Here is a 27,495-nt window from a genome sequence, read left to right on the forward strand (position 1 = left end):
GCAAAAAAAAAAAAATCTACATTAAAACACTTTGTTGGAATGCTTTACACTTTCCACAGAACAGAAACTAAAATAACCTGTTATACAATTAGTCACAAATACAGTCCTTGAGTTTTTTGCCCATACACATGATTGTTGTCTAAAACATGTCTTCTTTGTAGCAGCTAAGCCCTGCCACCACTGTGCTTGGCTGAGTTCACCAATCTGTTGTAACCTGTAGCTTCCCTGTCCCTTCTCTGGCTCTCCTCTCCTGCTAAGCCTTGTTTCCTGGCAGTAATGAAAACCTTCTTCCACCGCCATAGCTACTGCTGCCGCTGGAACCGCCATACCACCTTGGTTTTGTGGTTTGGCAAAGTATTGGCCTCCACCACGCTTCTGCCTCCAAAATTTCCTCCTTCCATGGGTCCAAAATTTGAAGATTGATTGTTGTAATTGCCAAAATCATTATAGCTTCCACCACCTCCAAAGTTGCTTCTGTCATTACCAAGTCTGTTATGGCCATCCCCACTGCCACCATGTCTACCACCACCTCGACCACCACCAAACCACCTCGCCCACTGAAGTTCCCTCCATGACCAAAGTCGTCATTCCCACCAAAACCACTTCCACGACCACCACCAGTTTCCAGAACCACTTCGACCTCTTTGGCTGGATAAAGCACTAGCCATCTCTTGCTTAGACAGGGCTTTCCTTACCTCACAGTTGAGGCCATTCACAGTATGGGATTTTTGAATGACAATCTTGTCTACAGAGTCATGGTCATCAAATGTTACAAAAGCAAAGCCTCTCTTTCCACCACTGCCTCGGGCAGTCATGATCTCAATCACTTCAATTTTCCCATACTGTTCAAAATAATCTCTCAGATGATGTTCTTCAGTGTCTTCTTTAATGCCACCAACACAAATCTTTTTCACAGTTAAGTGGGCACCAGGTCTTTGAGAATCTTCTCTTGAGACGGCCCTCTTTGGTTCCACAGCTCTTCCATCCACCTTGTGTGGCTTTGCATTCATGGCTACCTCCACCTCCTCCACAGTGTCATACGTGACAAACCCAAAGCCTCTGGAGCGCTTGGTGTTTGGATCTCTCATGACCACACAGTCTGTAAGTGTTTCCCATTGCTCAAAACGGCTCCTCAGACTCTCATCGGTTGTTTCAAAGCTCAAACCTCCAATGAAGAGCTTCCACAGCTGGTCAGGCTCTTTGGGAGACTCTTAGACAGGACGGCGGTGGGAGGGGAAACTTTAACGATGCTTACTTGGCGGTGTCCATGGGCAGAAAGAAAAAAAGCATGTATAGATTTAAAGAGAAGACTATCAGTTCACTTTCTGTTAAAGGAAAAACTTTATAAATTCTTTTTTATCTGCCTTATGTACTTGCCCTATTCCAAATGGAGAGGTTCTATATATTGTGTTTATCTTATTTGTGGATATGCTGCCTCTCATTATCTGTCATCATCATCTACCATCTATTTATTATCCATAAAATATATATAAGATGGTGATGTATTGAATTGAAGAACATGGGTGGGATTATTACAAACAGAAATGATGGGATGAGATTACAGTGTGGGCATAGCTATAACTCTTAAGATCCTGGTGTTGAACAATATATATGTGTTTGTCTGAGCGAGGGTGCATGCTCTTGGTTTCTAGGAGGTATGGGGAAAAATATCAATGGATCAGTGCAAACTTGATTTTTCAACTATAAAAATAATTTTATGAGTATAGTTTCAATTTAATAGACTTGGGATAGGGTGTGGGAGTTGAGACATTTCTGTTGCAAGTGCTCCAAGAATCACACTTTTATTAACACCATATTATAATATATTTATAATATTTATGAAATCTGAGGCCAAGAGTTAACATATTTTTGGAGTCACCCCAAAATTACCATTTGAAGAAGATTCCAAATTCACAGCCAATTGAAATATTGTCTTTCGTAGATTTCCCAATTTTCACAAGAGGATCTCAGCCTTTACCCCCTCCTCCCAGCTCTGCCAATTGTTAAAGCCCATGGTGTCGAGAAGTGTGAAGAGTCTAAGATTTTATCCTATTTGCAAGCTATCAAATTAGCCTGCCATAGTTTCATAGATGCTGGCAGAAGACATGAGACTCTTGGATGAGAGAGAACTTTTTTACTCACTGTACAGAAAATAACACGAGCTTCATGTTTATATTGGTTTCCTTGGCTTGCTAAGTCCCACAGAGGCAATGGATAACAGCCCAAGTGGATGCTGTGCACACAGTAGTTTTGTCATAGAAGCCCTGAATTTAAGAAACCCTCAGTTGTGTAAGAGGGCTGCTAGCAGTCTTCTCAAACCATTGCTCCAGAGGGAGACATTATGTTTATGGTCAGGAAACAAACAGGCCCTCTGCTTTGGAAAGAGATACCACCTCTGTCTTCCAAGGTTGTTTGTTGTGTAGACATCCTTGCAAAGATAATCCAGAACAAAGCCATCAATGCCTTTTTCTTGGAAGACAAGCAGAAACCAAGAGACCTGTGGAGGATGTCTGCCAACACATGGCTCTAAACATCACATAAAATTGTCTATCTATCTGGAAAAATAGGATGGCTAGACTCTAATATTCACTTTTTATCCATTTAATCATCCCATTACTTATTCATTCAAGTATTTCACTGTGCTGTGCCTGGTACTCTGTGACATAAGGAATACAACAGTGAGCTAGAAAGATGAATTTCCTTACCTTGTGAGGTTTACATGCATGGGGTAGAGAGATTTTAACAACATGACTATCCAGTAAACAACTGGTTACAACATGACAAATGCAAATAGGGCACCACAGAAGTGAATACTTGGGAGATTTCAGGGTTCTGATGAAGTATAAAGCACCTACTGGAACTGCCCACAGACCTGTGTGCCTGGAGTGAGGAGAGTGAGAGAGTGGCTGTGGAAAAGGCTGGAGACAGTTAGGGACCAGACAATGCAATACCTGCTCTGCTGTGTTAAGGACTTGGAATTTTACTCCGAGGGCACCAGAGAAATCCTGAAAGGTTTTAAGCAGGGGAGCGGTATCATCAGAGTTGTGTTTGGAAAGGTCACAAAGTCTCTGTGGGGATCGTGATTGGCGGGGGCACAAGAGTAGATGCAGAGAATTGTTGTAGGTGAAATGATGACAGGGTGGTATAGGAATTCAGGATAGAAGGAAATGGTTGATTGTGAGATATTTAGGAGGCAAAATTAATAAAACTTGCTGACTGAATGCATCGGGGGGATGTTGAGGAATGTTCTTGGATCTCACTGGAACATTGAGTGGATGAGTGGAAGGCCCATGGTGAGAGAGGAGACAGTGAAAATGGGGCAGGTTAAGTATCGACAAGTCACTGCCCCTCAATATGTGTCACAATTGTGTTTGAGGCAAATGTTGCTTATTGAGCCTTGCCTCAAGGTGTGCAGTCCATCTAGTCCTCCCTATTCTCTAGATTCTATCTCAGTATTGAGCCATGTGCCTGAAACATCTTAGTCCTCCAAAGAGTCACTGCTCTTCAGGTGATGCCATCATTTTATTCTTTTCTGTGAAGACTGGGGACTTCTCTATGAGAATGTATGGGAGAAATGATTCTGTGATCTTGGTGCAGGATTGGCAACTTTCTGAGCAACTGGTTCTTAATTTTATAGACTCCAAACTATGAAACAGATTGAGGTTCTTTCTTTATATGATTGACTGTTAGAAAGCTTGGAACCAGTTTTATTGCCCACTTCTAACCAATATTTAAGGCTTTATGATGTACAAATCTCACTCTCACCTGCTCATCCCTCTTTAATCTTATTTAATTACTTATTTCCTCTTGCTGAACTGAATGTAGTCTTGGTTAGCTTATGTATTTTCTGAAACAAGTTGGAGTGTAAATAAATAAATACAAGTTTAAGACTATGTCTTTGGACAGATGAAGCTACTAGGCTTTGGTACTTCATCTGTAAAATGAGAGGTTTGACAAGATACGCTCTTAAGATTTTTCTAAAGCTCTCACAGTTCCTCTTTCTAAAGAAAATTAAAAATGTTTTTAAGTTTGAGTCATCATAGACAACATATCAAGTATCTAAAACTGACTATCCATCAGCCACCATCTCTTTGCTCATGGAATAGTTGATTATCTAGAACATCCCTATTACTGAGAATGACCTATGGATGGCTATTGTCAAATGTACTCTTCATTACAATACTGTATACAGGATTGTATTATAGTAAAAGCAGAAGGCATTTCTCTTGCCTCTTTTCTTGCTCTTACTGAAGTCCAGCTCATTTGCAACAACTTCAAAAGATACTTGCTTATTGCTTTATTACTACACATGTGTCTCATGGTCAGGACTAATTGTAAGAGCTACTCATTGGTAAATGGGTCTCAAATATATCACTGCCCAAGCTCCAAAGAAGAAACTCTTCCTCTGAGGGATGATCCAGGATTCATGGTTCCATGGGAGTGAAGCCAGAGGATTGTACCCTCAGGTGAGACCTGGGGTTAATTTGGACTGGTCTGCCTGAAAGGAAGTGAGATACTCCAATGCTAGTCCTCAGAGGCATTAGGAGACCTTATTGTGAACTGAGTTTGCTAGTTGGCATCACCATCTTGCATTACTCAAAGACCAAGATGACTTTGCTCAGTCTGCCATCAGTTCTGGTGGCTATGCATTTGATGCCTGAGTAGTACAATTACATCAATTTATAAAGCATTTTTGTTCATGTTTTCTGTATACAAGGTTTCCCTATGTCATATTGTGTATGCAAATAGATGTTTTAGGTGCAATTATTTATTCATTTATCTAAATTATTTATTTATTTATTTATTTATTTATTTATTTATTTATTTATTTAGAGTGTGAGCTGGGGGAGGGGCAGAGGGAGAGAGAGAATCTCAAGCAGACTCCATGCTGAGTGTGGAGCTGGACACAAGGCTTGATCCACAACCCTGAGATCATGACCTGAGCTGAAATCAAGAGCCAGTTGCCTAAACAACTGAGCCACCCAGGTGCCCCTAGGTGTGATTATTTAAACAAATATTTATTGCTTACCTTTAATGGGTCATGCTCTATGCTGTATTAGTTTATGGGAACAAATGAGTCAGCCCTGCTTAGTATCTGCTTGGTGTCTGTGTGGGAAGAAGATAGGTGAGCAGGTGTAAGAGGATAAAATGCTCATCAAGCTGTATGTAAAGAAGAACAGGGTAAAGAAGGATAAGATGTTATTAGTGTCTTGAGGGCAGAAGCATTGAAGGATTATCTGGAAATCAGTTCATGGAAGAAGACTTCCTTACAGATTATATCATCTTATCTATTGCAGCAATAATCCACTGCAATAGAAAGATGGGACTGATCATGGAATTTTTTTCTAGGACAAAAGATCGCCTGTATTTGTGAGTCTTTGCCACATCAGCTCTGTTTCAGTGGAGGGTGGAAGGAGGACAAATCTAGAGGAGAAATGAAGCTCCCAGTCTACTTGATCAGACAGTAGAGCATACACAATGGCTTTGAGAGGCTGACTTTGATTGCTCTGGGTCAGAAGCTGTAAAAAGATACAGAGCAGAGTATAGTTAGATACCATCTCTCATGTTACAAAAGTCAAAATAGAAAAAAGTAAATTCCCAAGTAGAGAAGTAGGCAAAATTTCAGAGATCCTTTTCTGCAAAGTCAGCAAGGATATAGAAGGTCTAAGGGCCCCCCATTCTCTCATCTAAAGCCCCAGACATAAGGTTCCTGCCCTGCATTGTTAGTGATTTATTCAGCTGTCCACCAAGGTCTAGGTACAATGCTGAACATAGACCTTGATATTTAAAACTTAAAATTCTCATTGGGGGCAGTCTCAGGATGGGGGAAAGTCAGAATATATTTGGGAGGTGTTGGACTTTCTTCTCCTTGGGGCCCAGGCGACTCCCTGGGAGTGAGTGGAACCCTCAGGCATTCCAGGGGAGTGATACCCAGAAAAGTGAACTACTTGCTGCAGGAAAACACAGATGTTGGAAACCTTTTAATCAGAACATACCATGGATCAAGGAGCCTTCTTTGGGATGATGAAGAGTCATGAGACCTTTCTGGGGAGTAACAATGACTACCATCTCAGTGCACTTTCTGAATACCAGGCACAACGCTAGATGATAATGTATCATTTGATACTCAATTTATGTATATCCTTTATGATGTGGAAACCAAGACTCTCAGATCCTAAATGCTTTTCCATTGAGGAAGAGCATTAGAAAATCAATGTGATCTAGTCACTATTACAGTGTTGAATATAGAAGAGAGAAAGTAATATTTATTGATCGCTTACTATTTGGAGGGATCAAAAAATTATTGGGAGGTAGATATAATTATTTCCACTTAGGACAGGGCAAAATTGATACTCAGGGAAGGTAATTACTTGTCAAATATTGCACGACTCTTAGATGGTGGAGTTGGAATTCAAACCCAGGTCTCCTTATTCCAAAGTCCATGTATTTTGTTTGGCATGATGAATTTAGGTAGAATTCAAGGACATTGGATTTTGTCTTGATCATCTTCTTCTTTATCCCTTCCCTTCCATTCTGGGTCTCTGTACAACCCAGAGCCTAATTAGTACTTAATTCTTGCTCTCTGCTTTCAGGTTGTAAAATAGTCTCTGTCAAGTATCAGATGACAATTTAATATGATGAAAAATGATAGTTAATGTGATGTCCAAGTTGTATGAAATTTAGAAGGAACTCTTTCTGATTTCTATTGATAAGGCAAGGCTTGCTGCTTGGGTATTAAAGAAAGAGGCCAATTGGAGAAGAGTAGGCAACTAATCTTCTATTTCTGGAGAGAGTCCTGAATTCTACTGGGCAGGCCCTTAGCAGGAAAGTAGGTGATTTTGGGTCTAACAAAGAATGAGATAAATTTGTCTCTCACTCTTGAAAGCTGGTTACCATGAGTGACAATTTTACTCTTTTTGATTGTTTGTTTCTCAATCTTAATGCTTTGACATATGGGCTGGATCATTTCTTGTAGTGGGGGCTTTCCGGTGTATTGTGTGATGTTTGGCAGCATCCTTGGCCTCTACCCATTAGGTGCCAGTAGGAGCTCCTCAGTGACGATACTGAAAAATGGATCTTGGGAGCCCAGATCGCCGCTGGTGGAGAGTCACTGATTTAGAGCTCCTGAGTTTTTCTAGCGACCACTTTTACAAAGTCTATTTTATTAAAGAATTGTTCTGCAGATTGTTGTGGATGAAATGAGAAGAATGTAGCTGCAGAAATCTTCCTGTGCCCCTATAATTAGCCTCGGTCTACTCTCCTGCTTGGTAGGAAAATTTAAAAGAAACTTCCTCTTTGAAAGAGATAAGCCAAGAAGCTGAAAATACAGACAGGTAGAAAAAGAGTCCTTTAATGAAAATCCAGCTGCCAAGAAAGAATCTATAAATCATTCCTTTTGGGGTTATTCTTCAGCTCCCCTGGATGTTATGCATAAAATTGGTAGAGAATTTTTTTTTTTTAAAGATTTTATTTATTTATTTGAGAGAGAGAGAATAAGAGACAGATAGCAAGAGAGGGAAGAGGGTCAGAGGGAGAAGCAGACCCCCAGCCGAGCAGGGAGCTCGAGGTGGGACTCGATCCCGGGACTCCAGGATCATGACCTGAGCTGAAGGCAGTTGCTTAACCAACTGAGCCACCCAGGCGCCCTGGTAGAGAATATTATTGGCTGCTTTTCTCACTTAGCAATTGTGTTAAAGTCCAAATATAAATTACACTTTATTTTGTGCCCTAGTATTCAGAATTTTATTCCGAGGCCCCAGAAGAGCTACAGTTGGTTACCCACCACAATCTGGACCCGCCAGCCGCAAGGAGCCTCCTTTAATTAACTGTCACCTTCTGTATTCTTCCAGCCTCCTTAGCCAGGAAGTGTGGGGATGGTTCAGAATTGTCCTTGGTCACGTCTCTTAGACAGTAACCCTGGGAGAAGCACAAAGAGAGGACAATTCCTTGTAACAGTTCAGTGAGTAATCAAGTCGAGCAGCCCTCCTCAGAATTATGACAGCCATTTTAAATATTGGGAATTCTCTTTTGTATTAGTGCCTCAGACAGCTTAGGTTTTAAAAAGTTGAATATTTTGCCTCTATTATAGAAAAATTTTATGCTCATTGTGGGAGATGCAAAAAAATGTGTTATAAAAAAGTAATAGTTGTCCATAATCACATCATGAAGAGACATTCACCATTAAAATTTTAGACCATTTTCTTCTAGGATTTTACTATGCATTTCATGTTGATTGGATCATGCTCTAAAATAAAATTTAGTATTCTAGTTAAAACTTTAAAACTTAGCTTTATATCATGGGCTTGTTTTTTGACATTTACAATCCTTAAAACTTCATTTTTAGAAAGAGGTGTTGAATTAATCATCATAGAAATCCTTCTGCTGTAGGTAGAGAAATTCAGCATAATTCCCTTTGTACAGAAGGGAAGTGAAAGCACAGAGGTGAAGTGATTTTCTTGTCTCTTATACCCATGTTAATTATTGATGCTAAGGGAAGAATTTGAATCTAAGATATTGGTGTGATTACCTTTGTGTTTCAGGAAGCTCACTCTGGCAGTGATAGAGACGAATGCCAGGCTGGACAGGCAGACCCACGAGGAAAGTGCTATAATAACACAGGCAGGAAATGATGAAGACCTAAAAAAACCAATTGAGTGGGAAAGGAAGGGAGGTGATGGATAAAGAGGTATCAAAATGTTACTGGTATCCTTAGCATTTGGTTAGCGGTTTCTGTGGGAAGTAAGGAAAAGGGAGGAACCCAGGCTGTTCTCAGGTGTTCGTGTAGACACTGGTCACCAAGAGAAAGGAGTGGGTGGCACAGTTTGGGAGGAAGATGATCAGTTCCCTTTGGGTGCAGTGCAATGGAAATTGCCACGGAACAAGCAGGTGGAAATGCCAGATAGGCTGTTGCAACAGTGAGTTGTCCAAAGCAGGGTGGAGGAGGAGGGGGAGGGGAAGGGGGGAGGGGGAGGAAGAGGGAGGGGGACAGTATGCAGGATTTGAGAAGAGAGCCTCTGACTCTCATAAGCTTCTTTTGAGCTTGGTCTCTTGGTTAATCTCGGCTATCACTCGAGGTCTCATTTCTTCACTAAGATGGTTTTTTGCCACCAAACAGGAAGGTTTCTTCCCATCTCACTGGCCCTCACTGTGGCATTTATCAGGAGTCCCTTTCTCTGCCCTCCTGAAACTCCCTCCTCTTTCCACATAGGGCAGCTCCTTCTCTCTTGCTGCTTTTGTGAAAGTCCCTTTGTTGTGCCCCTCTGTAGAAAGGGGTTAGCGATCTCAGACCAAGCCCAGCAAACACACGGATCCTCAGCTTCTTCAGCTCTCTCCCGTCGTGACCCTTGTCTGACCTCCGAGCGTCCCTCTGCATTTCCTTAATCTGATTCCCCAAACACCAGCTAAACTGAGGAAACAGGGTAGCCTCCGGGGAGTGTGGACCCCTGCAGACTTCTATCTACATTTGCGTTCAACATCTATTTAGTGGAGAGTAGACTGAAACAACTTTTCTATTAATACAAATGTAGTATGCCTCTGTATTTTTAATTTATCATTTGACCTCTCTTGTTCCTCTGTAAACTCAACTCCCTTAGAACGAACATGCACTTGTCTCAGTGCATCAGTAAACAATGAGGAATTTAATAAAAATTTTGTAGGGGAGAAAAAGGGGGATGTTTATATCTTAGCGTACATAGCATTTCCAGAAATTCCCATTGGATTTCTCATTTCTTACCAGTCTCTGTTCTTGACCCCACAGCCTTATGTGTTCTCTCTACCTTCTCCAACAGTTGGCATTTCCGATTTACTTTTCCTAAATCTTTCCCTGTCTCTTCTCTGTACTTTTTTTACTCAGAGCATTTTTCTCTCTCTGGCTTCTGTCTCCAAGCTTTTATACCGCCATCCACTTCTTAATGCTGCCTTCAAGTAGTCAATAGGCATTAAAAGAAGGATGAAAATTTTAATTGTGATCAGGAAAAAAAAAATCCTGCTGCTACCAAAACTCATTCTCTTGTGAAGTCTCCAGGAGATCACATGTAACAAATACTGTTTAACTATGAATATTAAAATTTGAAAATATATGCACCTTTGTGACACATATATGAATGAGAGCCCTTTATATTTTGCCAGCTGAGTTTGGAACTGTGTCTTATTTTTTCCTGGGGATAGATCAGCCTTGAGAGTTCATCCCCTGGTGCAGTTGTGCATATGGTGTGCTGTTCAATGTGGCTCTACCACAACCCTTCCTTCTTCTAAGGGAAGAGCTGGTGTGGTTATTGCAGGACTGAGGGGTGTGGGTTTAAGGGCATTAAAAATGACGAACACCTCTGGTACATGTTTGCCTTCCACACCTGGCCATGTGATTGCTTCATTTAACATTATTTCATCGACTCTACTGTGAGTCAAGTATTATTATTCCCATTTTGCAGATGGGGAAAGCAAGGACCAGAGACGTTAACTACCGTAACGCACAGTGGAGGGGCTGAGGTCCTGAGGCTCGGGTTGTGCTCCTGCGGATGCCCCAGGCATCCATGAAGCCCTGGCCAGTACAGAGCCACCTGCTAGTTTTCAGCACCCCGCCCAAAGAAAACTGCTTTGGTTCTATCTTTTTGTGTTGCTTCTTTTAGACTCTTCACAGGGTAGGAGAGCTAACCTTTCATGCTTAGAGGCTAAGGATCAGCCTGAAACACAGGCAGCCGGACAGAGGATAAGGATCGAAATTTGTTTTTACAGATTAGGAATCTGCTCTAGGGGGAGCAGAGGGGCTTCCCAAACCTGCCAACTTGGGAATTTGCAAAATTATTCTTGTGCCGTTTGGGAAAAACTTCTCTTACCTTAACTTCATGACTTAGTGGCTGACATTTTTAAGTAAGCCTCAAGTTACTTGGGAGAAGGCATGTATACAGTTCTATAGATGAGTCTGGAAGCAGCCACTGTGCACCCACAGGAATGCATGGCAGACAAGTCTTGCCACATTCTTGTCCATTCTGTCTTTTGGAAATTGCCACGTTATTCCAACAATTCCAAGAGCACATCAAGCTGTTTGACTCTTTAGGAAGGCTGATTTCCACTTCCATTTTATATTATTTTGTCTCCGAGTGGACTCTTGATTTACTCCATGGAAGTTTTCTGATTCCTAATGTTAGTTTCCCTGAAGCGCCTCATGGGGCAAAACTTTGTCAATCACAAAAATGTAGGAATAGAATCCAAACTAGCAAGATGCTAACGAATGAAAATATTTTTTTTTTCTGTTAAATAAAAACATCTCCAAATTAAGGTGCCCAGGGCAGTGATGGCAAAAAAATATTTATTGCTTTCAGCTCCCCCCGCCCCACCCCCAGTGCCTCTCTGCTACTAGGAAATGGGAATATGTTTTTGGTGAGTAAGTAGTATTCTGGAAATCACGACTGACACCCCGAGGCAAACTTTCTGAGATGATGCTGTCAGAGACCTATGCTGCTGCTGGGTCTGAAGTCCCCCCATCATGAAGGTTCCCCCGTCTTTTTTCCAGAGGCCTCATCATTCAAGTAGTTCAATGACAATGACTCCCTTTTTGCTTCAATTCCTTTAATGTTTTTAGAGATACTCTGCTGGAAGATGTAAAGGATGCAGATTGAATATGACATTTTCCTTAATTTTTAGAGTTTTGTAATCCAGGAAGAGTGATAATGCAGGTAACTATAAGATAAGGTAGACTGGAATAAGGAAAGGCCCATTAATATCATAGATGTAGACCATTTGGAAAATAAGAGAAAGAAATATTGATTCCCATTGCAGAAAATCTGGGGCGGAGAAGATGAAATCTGAGCAAGTCTTTGAAGTATGCTCTTTGTGCAGGGCAGAGGAGGGAGAGGGGAACATTTAGGGCAGATGCAATCGCATGATCAAAGGCAAGGGAGTGAGAATCGTCCAGTCTACAATTGTACAGCTGGAGATAAATTTGGATGGAAATCTAGGATTATTAAAAGCACTGCATAAACAGAAGATAATACTAGAATACAATAAGAGACTGTTTTCAGAGTTGCATTTTCTGCTTTTGAGACTCAATCATTAGTAACTTTATCTTCCGATGTTCTCAGTAGTTCTTTAGTAACAGATTTTATATCCTAATATACACTTCTGTTTTTATTATTTTTTCTGGATTTCTCCCTAAGATAATTTGTGCTCAGACTCGGGTGCTATCAGTTCTGACTTTTCCTATTGAAATACATTGTAGCTGGCTTCCTTGCTTTCCTTCTTCCTTTCTTGCCCATTTCCTATACAATAACCTCAGGGGTCATTGAAAAATATAAACCAGAGTCTTCTACTCCTCTGCTTGAAGCCCTTTAATGGATTCCCAATATTCTTTTGAAAATAGTTTAATGAATATCTCGAAGACTGTAAATACTAAATAAGCTCTTTGTCATATATAAGGAAACAAAGAGTCATGATATTCCTGAAAGAACTCTCTTCGGGCAACAGAGCGAGGCTTTCTGTCCAGGGTTCAGACGTATAATATGTAATGATAATAGCTCACCATTGCCGGCCACAGCTCCAGAGACACACACATAGCATGTGCCCGTGCACGCGCACACACTTAATCTTTACAACTACTATGTGCAGAAGGTACTGTTCTCTCTATATTATAAGTGAGAAAACAAAGACATAGGGAATTTGTATTTATTTTTTATTTTTAAATTTTTTTTAAAGGAGAATTTGCATTTAAAAACAACAACCTCAGTCATTGTCTAGTTTGGTGATTCCCAAATACTGGACTGCAGATTAGTGATGTTTAGAACACATTTTCCACTGGTCATTGTTTCTTGCTTCTTACTCTTTTCTACTAAGTTCAATTTCCTTTTCACGCAAGTCTATGCACAGTGATGATCTGTGGTTGGTAACATTCTTATTCTTTGTCTAAATATGTCTTTATTTTGTCTACATTCTTTGGAAAGATGGCTTAATAGAATAAAGAGTTCCAAATGGAGATATTTTCTTTGAACACGTTGAAATATTCCTTTGGATGCTAACCCCTGTTGTTGCAATTGAGAAATCTATTGGCATTCTAATTGCTGTTCTGTTTCCTCTCTCCTTGGTTTATTTTGAAAAACTTTTTGTTACATAAAATATACATAATGCAAAAATCATAAGTGTATAGCTCAGTTAATTTTTATATAGATACACACTGATTTAGCTATTCCCCACATCAAAATTTAAAACATTTCCAGTAATCCACAATGTTTCCTTATGTCCCTTCTCTGTCAATATCCACCTCTTTTCTCCCTGGCACTTGGAACTCTCTCTTTAGATATCACAAGTTCAGATCTGTGCTTAGTTTTTGGGGGAAAAATTGTCATTTTATCCAGCATTTCTAGGTGTTTGTAGCTGGAAGTTTTTTCTTCATCCTGCTTAACATATGGCCTTAACTGGAAGTCACAGGAAAAGGTCATGCCCATTGCACCCCAAATAAAACCCCAACTCCTTAAACCTGGACCACATTGCTCTATGAATTGGCTCTGGTGCACCCCCGAACCTCATCCCCTGCAACTCCCCCCTTCATTCAAGCACCACTAGCCTGCTTTCTGCTGCAGAGTCTGACACTAGACTGCTTCTCCACTTAGCGTCCTTTTTTTGTAGTTCTTTGCATGGATGGTTTATCCTTCAAGTCACAGCTTCAATGTCAGCTACTCAGAGTGGTCTTTCATTTGTCCTCTTTCTCATTACTCTACATATTTCCTTCACAGTCTATAGATACCTTAATTTTTATTTATTGTTGTTGTTGTTGTTATTATTATTATTTGGTTCCTTACTACCTCTCCACCTCAAATGTCCACTCTCTGAAGTCAGGAACCTTGATTGTCTGATTCATCACCACTATGTCCCTGGGGGTTAGTGGAGTAGGAGCTCAACTGATGTTTGTTAAATCCATGAGTGAAAGAACTCTTGTAGCTGTGGGATGTCTTTAATTCCAAAGGGCATACCTGTTACATATGCTTGATCATGAGCGCACTTTAAAAATCCTCCCTTTCCACACGGAACCATATTCCTCCAGTGCATAAGGCACTGTTCACTGGGTGAGTTGGGCACCCTCTGAAATCTGGGCTAGTTCTTGCAAGTGAATAATAGACCATTTGTACACTAACAAAGAGATTAACTAGATGGCATCTCAAGAGCTATCAGAATGGCAGTATTTCTGTGGTGTTTCATAGAGAGTCTAAGTCCCATTGATGTTGGGTCCCAATGACCCTTCTCTCCTTGTTAGCTCATCCCTAATCTGTCTCTGCTGGGTCCAGTTTTAAAATTAAGCTCTATGTCTTCCTTATCTCTCTTTTCCTCTTATAAGCAACCAGGCTGTCCCATGCTATCAAGCTTTTAAACCATTTCTGCATTTCAAATAGAGTCCTGAAAATTCCTTCGGTAAATCAGAGAGTTTATCTGCATTTGCTAAGCAACTGATTTAAGAGAATAGGATATATAATTGTGCCAGACCCTTGGACAGCTCATTATATGTTTAAGCTTATAATTTATTGCTTCAGGAAAAGTGTATTAAAGCAAAATCACAGTTTCCAACAGCATACAGAAGTAACTACATTGAGTGTAGATATTTGCACTGATCAATCTTTCACTGGGGCAAAGTCATTTGTGAAAGTAAAGATAGCAAGGAAGTCTCTTAATAAATGTTTGTCCAGTAAACAGATGCATAACAAATATCATATTTCAATCCGGGTGATTGATTTCTTTCCTTTTTCTCCTGTTCTCTCATGTCTCCCTAGTGGGATCAATGATTAATTGATTGATTTATGTTCTTAATATTTATTACACTTGCACTCTGTTTAGCACTGGGATAGGTCTATTACGAATGTTGTAAGGCAGTAGAGTTAGTAAGGAGGTGGAAAAAAAATTTTAAGACACTGTATTTGTACATGAAAATTAGAGAACAAAGTAGTAGTCATTCAGCAAGTATTTAGTAACTACCTCTTATGTATTAGTTAATTGTTTTAGATATTGGTGATAAATCCTCATCAACTTTACATTTGACTGGAGGGAACTAAATATTAAACAGAAGGCATGGGTAGATTAGATGGTATATTATATGGTGATAAGAATCATGATTAAAATAAAGGAGGGGAGAAGGACAGGCGTTCAAGGGGTGGAGCCCTACGTTTTTAAACAGGGTGATCTGGAAAAGCTACAGTGAGAAAATCATTGAGCGAAGACTTGAGGGAGGGTGCAAATGATGTGGACATCACAAGAGTTTATGGTTTATAGAAAAATTTAAGGTTGGGCAGATTATTTGTATTAGTTTCTAAGCTCTAAGGTAATTTCAAAATGAGCATGTATCATTTTCAGAAACCAGGATCAATGCTCTAAAATCAGCCTGCTTAGTAGTACGTGGGTCTGATCTGCTAGGTCTCTCCCATCCTGTTCTCACATCCAGTTGAGAGGAACGTCTGGCTGAGCAGATGGGCTGTTAATAAGCTTGACTCCTGTTGTGCCATTGGACTCTTCATCATCTAGGCAGTATGAGATGTGTCACAGGTGAGTCACGGAGCTGGATGAGGCAGATGGCACCTGTTAGGGTTGGATAAGACAGCATCTTATGCATACATATGGAAGAGCAGGCAGTCGGTGCCAGTTAGTGGGTGGGAGGAAACCGACTACCCAGAGAATTTCCACTGGGAATATCCTTTCATGGCAGAAAACTTGGAAGGTTGATCACGGTATTTCTTTCTCCATGCTAATGAGGCCCTCTGGAGTTTTACAACCTAAGAAACAGGCATTGAGAGGTAACTTCTCCAAAAACATTCCTCTAAGGAAAAAATTTTTTGCTCTCTTTGACTGGTTCAGGTATGACTTTAGTATTTCTAAATATCTATTGAATTCTGCTCTGAAGTCTTCTTGATTATGGGATCAGAATGTAACTTCCTTGAATGTTACCCAAAGGTGCTATCTGTCCTTCAGCATATAAAATACAAAGTCACTTTAAATTTAGTCATCTCTGAAGATGGGAATAGGGAAGGAAGTTGGTATTCTAAGGGGGTAGTTTTAATAATATGTTATTTATTCCAGCCCTATGCGTATGGCTAATGAATGATTATATATTCCAAGTAAGTCATAGGATCTAGTTATTCTCTCATCAAATTCAAATGGTGTAGCTAGAAGTGAAGTTTTTCTTTTCCATAAAATGCTAGGAAAGATTAATATGTTTTATTTCATGGTATCTAAATGGGAATACATTTGCTAGAAGAAAATATGACTATTATGTAGCCACTTTTATCCTAAATTGCAATAAACTATCAAAAAGAATGGGGGAGAGAAATCAGCATTTGTTGGGCACTTTCTATGCATTGAGTGCTTCACATACATGATTATTTATTTGAACTTCACAAAAGCCTCATAAGGAAGGCGTTGTCCCCAACTGTTGCTTAGGAGAGTTTAAGAAACTTGCCCAGGGTGGCACCAAGAAAATGGTGGAGCCTGAATTGAAGCCAGGTCTTTTTGACTCCAAACCTTGCTTCACCACCTTCTTCCCTTCCCAATAGGTGGTGGATTCTGACTTTCCCATTAATACCATCAGTCACTTATTAATTTTGTTATCTCTTCAATAGATAATAGGTATTAGATGCAATTGATTAAAACAATATGGTATTTAAAAAAAAAAAAACAGTATTGGTTTGCTGTATAAGTTATCTGTTGCTATGTAAAAGTATCCCAAAACCTAATTACTCCAAAACTTAGCAGGGGAAGACAGTGAGTATTTATCTCACATCGTTTCTGAGAGTCAGGAATCCAAGAGCAACTTTGTTGGGTGATTCTGGCTCAGGTTCTCTTATAAGAATGCATTCAAGCTGTTGACTGGAGCTGTAGTCCTCTAAGGGCTTGTCCGGGGCAGGATCCACTTCCAAGATGGCTGTCAGCAGGAGGTCCCAGTTCCTCACCACGCGAGCCACTCCTCAGGGTTACTCATGACAGACATCTGCCTTCTCCCAGACTATGTGATACAACAGAGAAAGAGAGTGACTAAGCTGAAAGCTGTAGCATCTTTTGCAACCTAATTTTGGAAATGATGTAGTATCACTTCTGCTGCGTTCTGTTAGTCATTGTCGGAGGGGCTACACAGCAGTGTGAATATCGCGAGGCTAACTGGAAGCCATCGTGGAGATTGACCATCATCCTTCCTGCAACTTAATCTTTTGTTTTTGTCTGAGAATCAGGAAGAGTCTTCCATAAATTGGTTTTGGTGACACTGTGTGCCTGCTTCTTTCATGATAATACTTGAAGGTTGTATAGTTTGACATTATCTCATTAGCATTAGCTTTGTATCAAGCATTGGGAAGAAACTTGGTAATTACTTTCGTAGAGCTACCCAGGACTAAACGCTTACTCTCTTAAAAGAAGGAGGTACAGAATTCTGCATCCTGTATCTTATTTTTAACTCTAACCGTACTTCCAAACCGTAGTTATCCAAATTAAACTGGCCTATGCCAAATGATAATGAAAGAATTTATGATTAAAGCAAAATTTAGGATTAGGCCAACCGGTCTTCACAAGTTTATGTGACCTCAGACACTCCCACCTGCTTGTCTCCCAGCCTGCGAGACTGCGACATCCAACCGCTGTGCAGAGCAGGAAGTGGCAAAGTGGGCTTTGTCTCACAAGCCAGTAGGTGAGAAAGAGGAATCCTCTTTCTTTGATATCCTGGGTGTGCCGGTTGGTACCACTGGAGACCTGGCTGTCCCTCTGCTGCCCCCTCATGGTTGAGCCAGAGGACGTCTCTGCTTCTAAGAGAAGGTTAGCATTCCCCAGTTTGGATTTGCGTCTTACCTAGTAGGCTCAGGTCCTGCCTTTGGCCTTACTTAGCTTCTGAAGTTACCTCCCCTTTTGTCCATTCCTGAGAAACTCAGGTGTTGTTAGATTGGCACTTGTCAGGCGTGACTGAGTGTTGACCTAACCCGGCTCCGAAACACTGCTTGACAGTTTGACAAATAACAAGTTTGACAATGTTTTTGAGGAACTGCTGGGAGTGAGATTTTGCTTGTATTTCTCTAATAAAATTATGTTTGTTTTTTTTTTTTATAAATAGGCAAGAACAGTCTTTTAGAATTAGGCACTGTATAAGGAAATTGGATGCCATATGTCACTTATGGCTCTTCCTACCGTTGCTAGATTGGGAAGTGTCACTAACCTGTACACTGGGGCTGTAAAGTGCTAAGAGGAAAAATTAGATTGTGCTGTCTGGCTCTGAGCTTTCTGGCCAGCAGGCTGCCATTGTTAGCTGCAGTAATCCTAAACCCCTGAAGGTGCGATATGATTAGTTGTTTACAGTTTTGAGAGAGGGCTTTTATTTATTTATTTATTTTTTTATTTTTTAAAGATTTTATTTATTTGACAGAGACACAGTGAGAGAGGGAACACAAGCAGGGGGAGTGGGAAAGGGAGAAGCAGGCTTCCTGCTGAGCAGGGAGCCCGACGTGGGGGCCCGATCCCAGGACCCTGGGATCATGACCTGAGTCGAAGGCAGATGCTTAACGACTGAGCCACCCAGGCACCCCGAGAGAGGGCTTTTAAAAAGACTTAGCAAATTTTGGGGATTTCTACACATTTATATTATCTAGATTGTTGTTCTTTCTCATTCCTGCTATTTGAGATGAGAGTAGGTAGTAGAAGGAAAATGCTAAATACTTGCGTTTCAGCACTCAGCCCCACAAAGCTAGGGCAGTCCCATAAGAGCCGGGAAGAGAACCAGTGTGGAAGCTTTCAGCAAAATGTGACCTCTTTGTTATGATGCATTTTAGTGATTACTTCTAGTTTCTTTGTCAGGTAGTCTTTTGTGTTGCCTGAGAATAATTTAGTTGTACTTGTTTTGCAGCAATGAGGATAAACTGGGACATAAAAATAGGATACATATGGAAGTGGTTAGATTCCCGGTTTCCCTTCTCCTTTCCCATTCATGGGGACGTCTCCATTTTCCCACCATTCTTCCTCTAAGTAAGCTGTGAGGGCCAGTCTTGGAGGTCCCAAGACTCCACTGCTACCCCACGTCCCCAGGAGCTAGCCCAAGATTTTTGGACATGATAGGTTTGAGGGGCTTCATGGACATTCAAGGGAGAGAGATCTAATGTGCAGCTGGACCCATAGACAACACATGTATTTTACAAAGTTGGAAAATGAAAACAATCTATTAACTCAATGTTTCTGTTTTAGTAGAAAAATATTTCTAAGTATTATGTCATAAAATATGAAATAATATAGAAGTAACCTTACAGACAATTTGTGCATAATGTTCTAGTAATGCCTAAGGAAAGTGGTAACATCAATCCAAATTACAGAATTGTCATATGGTTTGGTTACATGGAAAGACTCTGTTAACATTTCCTTGGTCACCATTGATGATATCCTTTTATTAGATTTATATTTAACAGTGATTAAGTGCCATGATATGTTGGTAGCAGAATATAATAAGGGTTCAGAAATTGTTTCTCCCCAGTGATCTTATAATCTTGCCTTATGCACGTGAATTTTCTTCTTTATTTCTTTAGTATGGACTGCAGAACAGTTTGCATTATTATTGTTAATAAATTCTGCCCAGATGAGATTAGTTTTATAGATGTAGGATCAATAATACTTGAACACATTTGCAGCTGTGTACTGCCCAATATTGCTCATTAATGGCTTTAAAAGAACCAGTGCATTTTGCTAGAAGCAAAGATAATGAGCCATTGATTATCCCTGCACAGCACAATTTACGGCCTATTTTATTTTTAATGCAACGTTAAATTAATTTGTAAAAGATCAGAAGCATTGCTTTATTTCCAAGCTGTGATTAAACAGTTATTGAACTTTCCATAGAGAACATTAATCAATTCTCATCTCTTCTGATCTCCCAGAGTGCTTTGGAAATGAAGATGAATAGCTTGTGATCACCTGCACTTCTTGGGAGGCAGCAAACCCAGAGGAGAAAACATCCTTATGGGGCTTAGCTGTGTAAGATGTGATGTGTCAGGAAGGGTCCTAGGTTGTGATGTTGTTTCTCAAGGTCATATTGTGGCTATATTCTAGATCATTGAGTGGGGAAATACATTTTATTAGAGTTTTATGAAAGCACCTTGAAGAGTATAAAGATACATAGGTTGTAAAGCATGTATGATTTATATGTTTTTGCTTTGGGTGGGTATGTAATTAGGCTTACCTAGCCCTATACTTTCGAGTACATTTTTGAATAAACCTTTAAGATCGCTTTTTAAAAATTAACAAATTCATAGGATTTTCCCCTTCTTTATCACTTCCTGGCAATCTTCTATTATTGACCAATTAGATATGCATTTTCCATAAGGACTAACATCACTGTGGCCAAGTGCCCAGGCCATTAGAATACTCTTCAGATTCACTGACTTCAGAAGAAAAGGACTGATTTATGTTCTCAAAGTAATTCATAGTAGAGCATTTGGGAGCAATCCTAGGGAAATGAGATGGACAGAGTAGAAGAAGGTGCTATGTGGATTCAGATGTCATGGTCTTTGACTAGATGGTAATGGAACCGTAACATGGAAGATAAGACTGTTGTCCCTGGGAACTAGCAGGATGTAGAGCTTCCTTAATTACAGTAAGCAGGACAGATTTAGAGCAATTAAGAACTACAAGCAGACTTATCTATTAAGCAAAGGGCAAGTTCTGGAATGGTTGGGGTAAAAAAATTACCTTGGAGAGGTTAGAAGGTCCAAATGGAACTTGGTATCCAAAGGGTGGATTGAATCGGGTGAGCAGTTGCATTAGGGGCCTAGAAAAAGGTCATGGTGTTCCCAACAGTTGGTCACAGCCCAGGAATTGAGAATCCAAAGATAAGTTACTCTCAGAAGTCCAGCAGGACAGTTAGGGAGAAATGATGAACTTAGGATTCCAATCTATACTTACCAGAGCTGAGTAGCATTAAAGTTAGAAAGAATTTGATGATGACATTCACTCAGCATCAGGTGTTCACTATCCGTGCTTCTACAGATCTGACTTATTAATTAGATAACGGGGACACAGAGGGGACGTTAGGGACCTAGAGGTGAGCCATAGACAGTGAAGTGCCTTCAAATGGCACTACCAGGGAGCACGGATGAAAGTCTGCCACTGCTGGCCCTAAGTGTAAGGAGGTGGAGTGGCAATCATGATTGTCACTTGGTGTTTTCAAACTTGTTTTCTTTTTCTTTTTTTTCCCTAAGGGGTCATTCACTGCTTAGATGATTACCTGTAAAGAATAGATATTTTGTTTGGATAAAAAGTCCTAGCAGTTCAATGTTGACATATTTTGGTTTATCAGAGACCCAGGCACAGAGCCAATAAGACACGGAGTATATCTCCTTTGTGAAGAGTAGGAAGAAGAGAAAGACAAGGATCAGGGGCTTAGGTTGGTATCTGCAGATTGCAGGTCTGAGTTAAGGGCTTTGATGGTGCTGGATGGCTGGGGAGTTGTGAAGGCTGCTGGTGCTATGGGGGAATGGGAAAAATTCAAATGAAGGAAAGCAGGGATTTGGTAAAAGCACAGTGCAACTACCTTATCACATTATCCAAGACCAGTTCTGTACAACAATAACTCATCAGGTTAAATGAGGTTCACTAATGAAGGAAGGGCGAGTCATGACTGTGTGTGTGTGTGGTAGTATGGCAGTGGCAAATACCCAACTGATGAAATTAGACTGAAATCTACAAAGGCAAGGACATAGTGAACACTGCAATGCACTAAAGGGTAGAATGACTGTTTGGGTTTGGGTATTTTAAGTCCTACACACAAGAAAGGCATAAATAGGGAGATAAGAGGGACAAGTAAAGTGATTCATATATATATTTAAATATGTAGTGAGGTGTTCATTAAAGGATTGTAATGAGTGACCTAAGGAGAACTTGAAAGAAGAATGAGGAGGTGTTCAATATTTATGGATTCAGGATATGTGGTTATAAACTTAAAAAAATGTAGCAGCAAAGGGCTTGTTTAAAACCTTTGAGCTTGTTCAGCATCGAACCCCACCGTTGCTATTTAGTTCTTTATGAATCAAGTAGAAGTATATACTGTTTCAATAAATAGGATTATGGAAGAAGATATATGTGTATATATAAACAGATTGAGGGTGATTGGTTACTTTATTTTTTTTTAAAGATTTATTTATTTATTAGCGAGTTTGTGCACACGAGCATGGGGAGGGGCAGAGGGAGAGGAGAAGGAGAGGAGCAGACTCCACAGACTGTCCACTGAGCCCAGAGTCCAAAGCAGGGCTGGGTGCAGGGCTCAATCCCAGGACCCTGAGATCATGACCTGAGCCCAAATCAGGAATCAGCTGCTTAACCAAATGAGCCACCCAGGTGCCCCGAGGGGGTGATTGGTTACTTTAGAAAGTGATTCATCTCAGCATTAATCATGCAATCTTAGGAGCCTCACGTCTTAGAATGGGCAGGACCATAGGGGAAACCTGATTGAAGCTCTTACTAAGGCAGGAAGTCCATCACAAGCAAATTAATTACATATTGTCTTAGTGTTATTTTTATAACACTTCATTGTATATAGTGAATTATTTTCTTAACTTATAGATGGGAAGATAAAGGAAGATGTCCAAAGTCATTTAGCACACTATGCCCTTATTTCTACACCAGCTGTCTTCCTACTCAGCTCTGTAGTCACTCACCTTCCACCGTTATTGTCAGATGCCTCCTCTCTCTGACACATTCCACTAAGTGCATGATTATGGAGACAGTTGGAAGGTGATATAGCTCTGGACTCACACACACCTGGGTTCAAACATTGGCTGTAAATAATTAAACGCGAGTCTGTTAAGTTGTTTGTAAAATGGAGTACTTCGTTATTTTTTCTTACAAGGACCACGATAATGAATGTCAAGTGCCTAGGACAGTACCTGGCACATAGTAGGTGCTCAATAAATGTTAGACGCCTGCTCCACATATGCCTTAGTTGTCTACCCAGTTGCCTGTGAATATATAGCAGAGCTGTCTTTAAGGACAGGCTAATTTCTGCAACTATATGTCCTTTCTAAAAATATAGTTCATTTCTTTTTAACATGTACCATTCATCTAAGCATTTCTGTAGACTGTAAAGGATTCATAAAATTCTTGATTTTGACATATTTCTACCTATCATTTTGAATCGGAGATTATTGTTTGAGCTACTACAGAACTTTGCATAGGAATTTGATTTATTTGTCTTATACCTTAACTGAAATGAACTTGGTATTAGACTTCTGCTTAAGTTAGCTGAATTAATTCTGCTTTAATTCAAGTTCATCTCTGCAGTGGAAAATGACAGGCATTATTGAGTTCTGTTACACATTTAATAAGGAATGTACACTTCTCATCCTTGCAGGAGCAATTTAATACACTGCAGAGTCTGTCAAAATTCAATTCAAGGTTGAATGACTAATGCATAAAAGTCAATTCCATATCCTATCAGAGATAAAGCCAGTTATTTCTTTTTATCAAGGAGATGAGGATGCTATTTGGATCTCTGGTTGCAAAGTTTTGAAACTTCAGGCTTTGCGAAGTTAGTGATGTGAGTGTGTAGAAAACTCAGGCATTTCAGGAGTGGACTTTGACTAAAGAAGCGAATCAACAGAGGGAGAGTATGACTTGGTCATTCAGTCCTTTGTGCAGGTACGATTTCCATAGCCTTTGAATTAAGGAGCGAACTCAGTGCAAAGCCAAGAGTAGGAGAAAAAGGGAGGTGTCTGCAGGCTCTTATCTTTCCATCGATGCAGCTGTGGTCCCACTTTACATGTGTGTGCGTGCGCGCACGTGTGTGTGTGTAAACATGTATGTGGGTGCATGCACATAAGCGTGTGTGCAAAAGCATAAGCATGGGTACCGGTCCTGGCACTGCAGACAACATCTACTCAACAACTATTCATTGAAAACCTTCCAGACCTTGCTCTGGATGCTGAGGGTATAGTGAAGAAAACATTCAAAATCCCTGCCCTATTGAGCCTCTATTGTAGTGGAGGGACAAAGACAGTAAAAAATAAAAATAACCAGTATGTTGTGTGGATGTCAGATGCTGGTAGGTTCTATGAAGAAAAACAAAACAAGGGCAGAGGAAAAGGTGTATCGTGGGAGGTACAACTTCATGACTTAGAATGAGCATGGATGGTTGAAGTGACATATATGGAAGTAAGTTATTTAGGGGAAGAGCATTTTAACAAAGGGAACAGCATTACAGAAGCATAGAGGCTGAGTGTGCTGGGTGTGCTGGGGAACACCAAGAAGGTCAGGCTGGTTGGAGAAGAGCGATGGGGAGCAGTAGGAGATGAGACCAGGGAAATAACAGGGGTCAAAATCTTGTAAGATCTTGGATGTGATTATAAGGACTTTGTCTTGTGCTCTGAGATGGGAGCCACTGACAGATTTTGAGCAGAAGTGACGTGATCTAACCTGTGTTATCCCTCTGGCTGCTGCATTTGGAATAGACTGTAGAGGAGCAAGGAGTGGGGGAAACAGGGAGAGCAGTTAGGAAGCCACGATAGGACAGTTGAGTGGTGTTTGTTGATAATGACAATAGTGAGGTGTGGCCTTGAGAGTGAGTGGCAGAAGCAAGTGGAGGGCAATGTAACTGGAGGAGAGGAGACCAGGCTGTTGGTGGGATGATCTACATGTCTGAGGCAAAATGTTATCATATAAATGTTATAAATATAGGTCAGCATTTCTTTCATCGGTCAGTAAATCAAGGCATTTAATTCATTTCTCCTGTATGGACAGTGCTACACAGAATATTAGGGAAGAAAAAGAGAACAGAATATATGATTTTTTTCCTTCATGAAACTTACATAATATTGTGGCATATGCAGAGAAATCAGCAGAACAATAATTTTCAAAGCAACCTACCAAGCAGTCATCTAGCCAACTTCCTAGTGGAGCTGTGAACAGAATGACCCAGGCTTAATTGTGGAAGTCTTCTTAGAAAGATGGGTATTGATTGAGTCAGATTTTGTAATAGGTGAGATTCTCAAACCATTTCAGAGGTAAGGGGAAAGTGGAAATTCCAGAGGGAGGAAATGAAATGAGGTCCACGTGGACTCTGGCAAAGTCAGCATGTTTGGGATGGATCATGAATAGAAAAGAAGGTTTAGAAATTAAACTGGCAAGTCTTCACTGTGGCATTGTTTGGGGATTGGATACTGGGAGCAGAGCACTCTGGATCAGTAGTGTGATGTCATGAGAAACGGTGTCGCAGCAGTCTGGGTGTGGACTGAGCAGGCGCGCTCGAGCGCAGCATTGGAGGAACAGGAAGGGTGTGACATGCAGTGTGACACTGCGGATAAAAGTGAGACGCCATGCTGTAGAACCGGATGTGGCAGGCAGTGTGGTGGCATTAACGGGGAGGACAGGGAGGTGGAGAACATGTGATGAGTGAAGACATCAGAGTTAGAAGAAGACAAGGTTCAGAAGGCAGAGCGAGACCAGAAATCTCGCCCTCACCGTTGACTCCTCTCTGTTATACCTTACATCTGGTCATTTACAAGCCATATGGAATCTACGCTCAGAAGTCCTTTAGAGGGTAACCACTTCCTGTCACCTCTACCAGCTGGTCCAAGCCATACTCTCTCATCTGGTTTATGCTATTGTTTTGCTTCCTGTTTGCTGCCCTTCTAGCCTTGTGTTCTACTCACAGCCCAACACAGGTTTTCTCAACCGGGACACCTGCTGACATTCTGGGTCCGATAATTTTTTGTTGTGGGGTGTTGCAGGATGCTTCATGGCATCCCTGAGCTTTACTCAGGCACCAGGAGCACACCTTCCTGCCCCAAGGCATCCAATCTGAAGTGTCCCCAGAAATTGCCAAATGTCCCCTAACTGGTGGCAGAGGGGGAGTTACCCTCAATTTAGAACCACTGAGCTATAGCAATTCTTTAAAAATGTCAGTCGTGTCAAGTTGCTTCCTGGCTCAGACCTTTCAGTATCTTTTCATCTTACCTAGAGAAAAAGCCTAAGTTCCTACTATGATCTATAAGGCCTTACCTAGTGTGGGCTCATGAATTCCAACCAGGTATCTTTTTTTCACCTCATCTTCTAGCTTACTCACTTCCTGGCTGTTCCTGTTGTACTCCAAACTTTCCAGGCACACCCTCATGGAAGGGCTTGCTCCCTTGCTGTTTGCTTCATCTGGAACATTCTTCTTCTCAGGTATCTTGAGGCTTGCTTCATCACCTCCTTTAGATCTCCACTTGAAGATGACCTTCTCAGGGAGGGCCATTAAATTTGTCCACTTTCCTGCTTTATTTTCTTCACACACTTTCCAAACATGGTATAATTAACTATTTTCTAATTTCTTATTTTATCCATCAATCCACTAGGACGTAAGCCCCAGGAGGCAGGGTTTTCCTTGGTTTTAGTCATTTCTAATACCTCGAACATTGTCTGCCCATAGTGTGTGCTCAGTAAATATCTGCTGAATGAATGAGTGAATGAATGGCAGGCCAGCAGGGGAAACAAGTTAAGCCACAGGTCTGGTCTCCAATGGACCCTCCCCCCGAACATTCAGAATTTGGGGGCCTTCTTGTACAGTTCCCTGCCACTGCCCTACACTGTAGAGCACAGTTTTGCTACCGTAGGAATCAAGCAGTGCTGGCCAGCAAATACCCATGCTGGGGCACTTGCCAAATGCAACAAATGCTGTTTAGAAACAAAGGAGCCTCTCTAATGGAGACATCAGCCATTTGTTAAACAAACCATTAGTTTGGTGGCAGAAGCTGCACATGTGATGATTCTACTAATTTACAGATCATTATTAGACATTAGTTAATTGCCAGACAACTCCATGTCCTAGGAAACACTGGGGAAACCTCTATTACTAAGGAGATTGGATATCTCAGCTCTTAATAATTAGGGGGCTTCTATCTCAGAGTGAATGAGTGAATGGGTCCTCCATCTTCCTAGTGTTCCATTGCTACTTCTGGGATTGTTTCTGAGCTTTCATTCTTAAATACAAATTATACATAATTCTGAATATTTGAATGGTACAGAAAGATAAAAAATTAGAATTAGTTTCTCTACCCAAAGTCACCTTCCAGGTGCATTTTAGGCATGGTCCACAAATACACACATGTATATACATATATGTGTGTATATATATATTCTAGCTATATATAGTAGCCATACATATATATGGTTATATGTATTTATGTATACACTATAGATATATACCACAGGTAGTACATGTTTATACAGTATATATTTAATGTGTATATACTATATATTATATATAATATATATATTATAATTATAGTTATATAATTTTATATATATATATAATATATAATTATACTAGACATAGTACATACATAGTATGTAGCTATAGTTTATATGTATATATATATGTACTCTCTATATACACACATGCATATACTTTAAAATGTCACAGACAGGATCTTGTTTAACATCAGATCTCACTTAATGGTATATTTAGAGTATTTTTAGAGCACAAACAGACATATTCACTTGTTCAATGGTTGCATAGTATTCTATTTGTGTGGGTTT

At 40.4% G+C, this 27,495-nt stretch overlaps 1 pseudogene; it reads right to left on the reverse strand.

Annotated features, from left to right (window-relative positions):
• Nucleotides 1-253: 253 nt before the first annotated feature.
• On the reverse strand, nt 254-26,212 carry LOC116632582 (annotated as a pseudogene).
• Between the last annotated feature and the right edge of the window lie 1,283 nt (nt 26,213-27,495).

Source organism: Phoca vitulina, unplaced genomic scaffold, assembly GCF_004348235.1.
Source record: "Phoca vitulina isolate PV1807 unplaced genomic scaffold, GSC_HSeal_1.0 scaffold7, whole genome shotgun sequence".
Taxonomy (NCBI): Eukaryota; Metazoa; Chordata; class Mammalia; order Carnivora; family Phocidae; genus Phoca; species Phoca vitulina.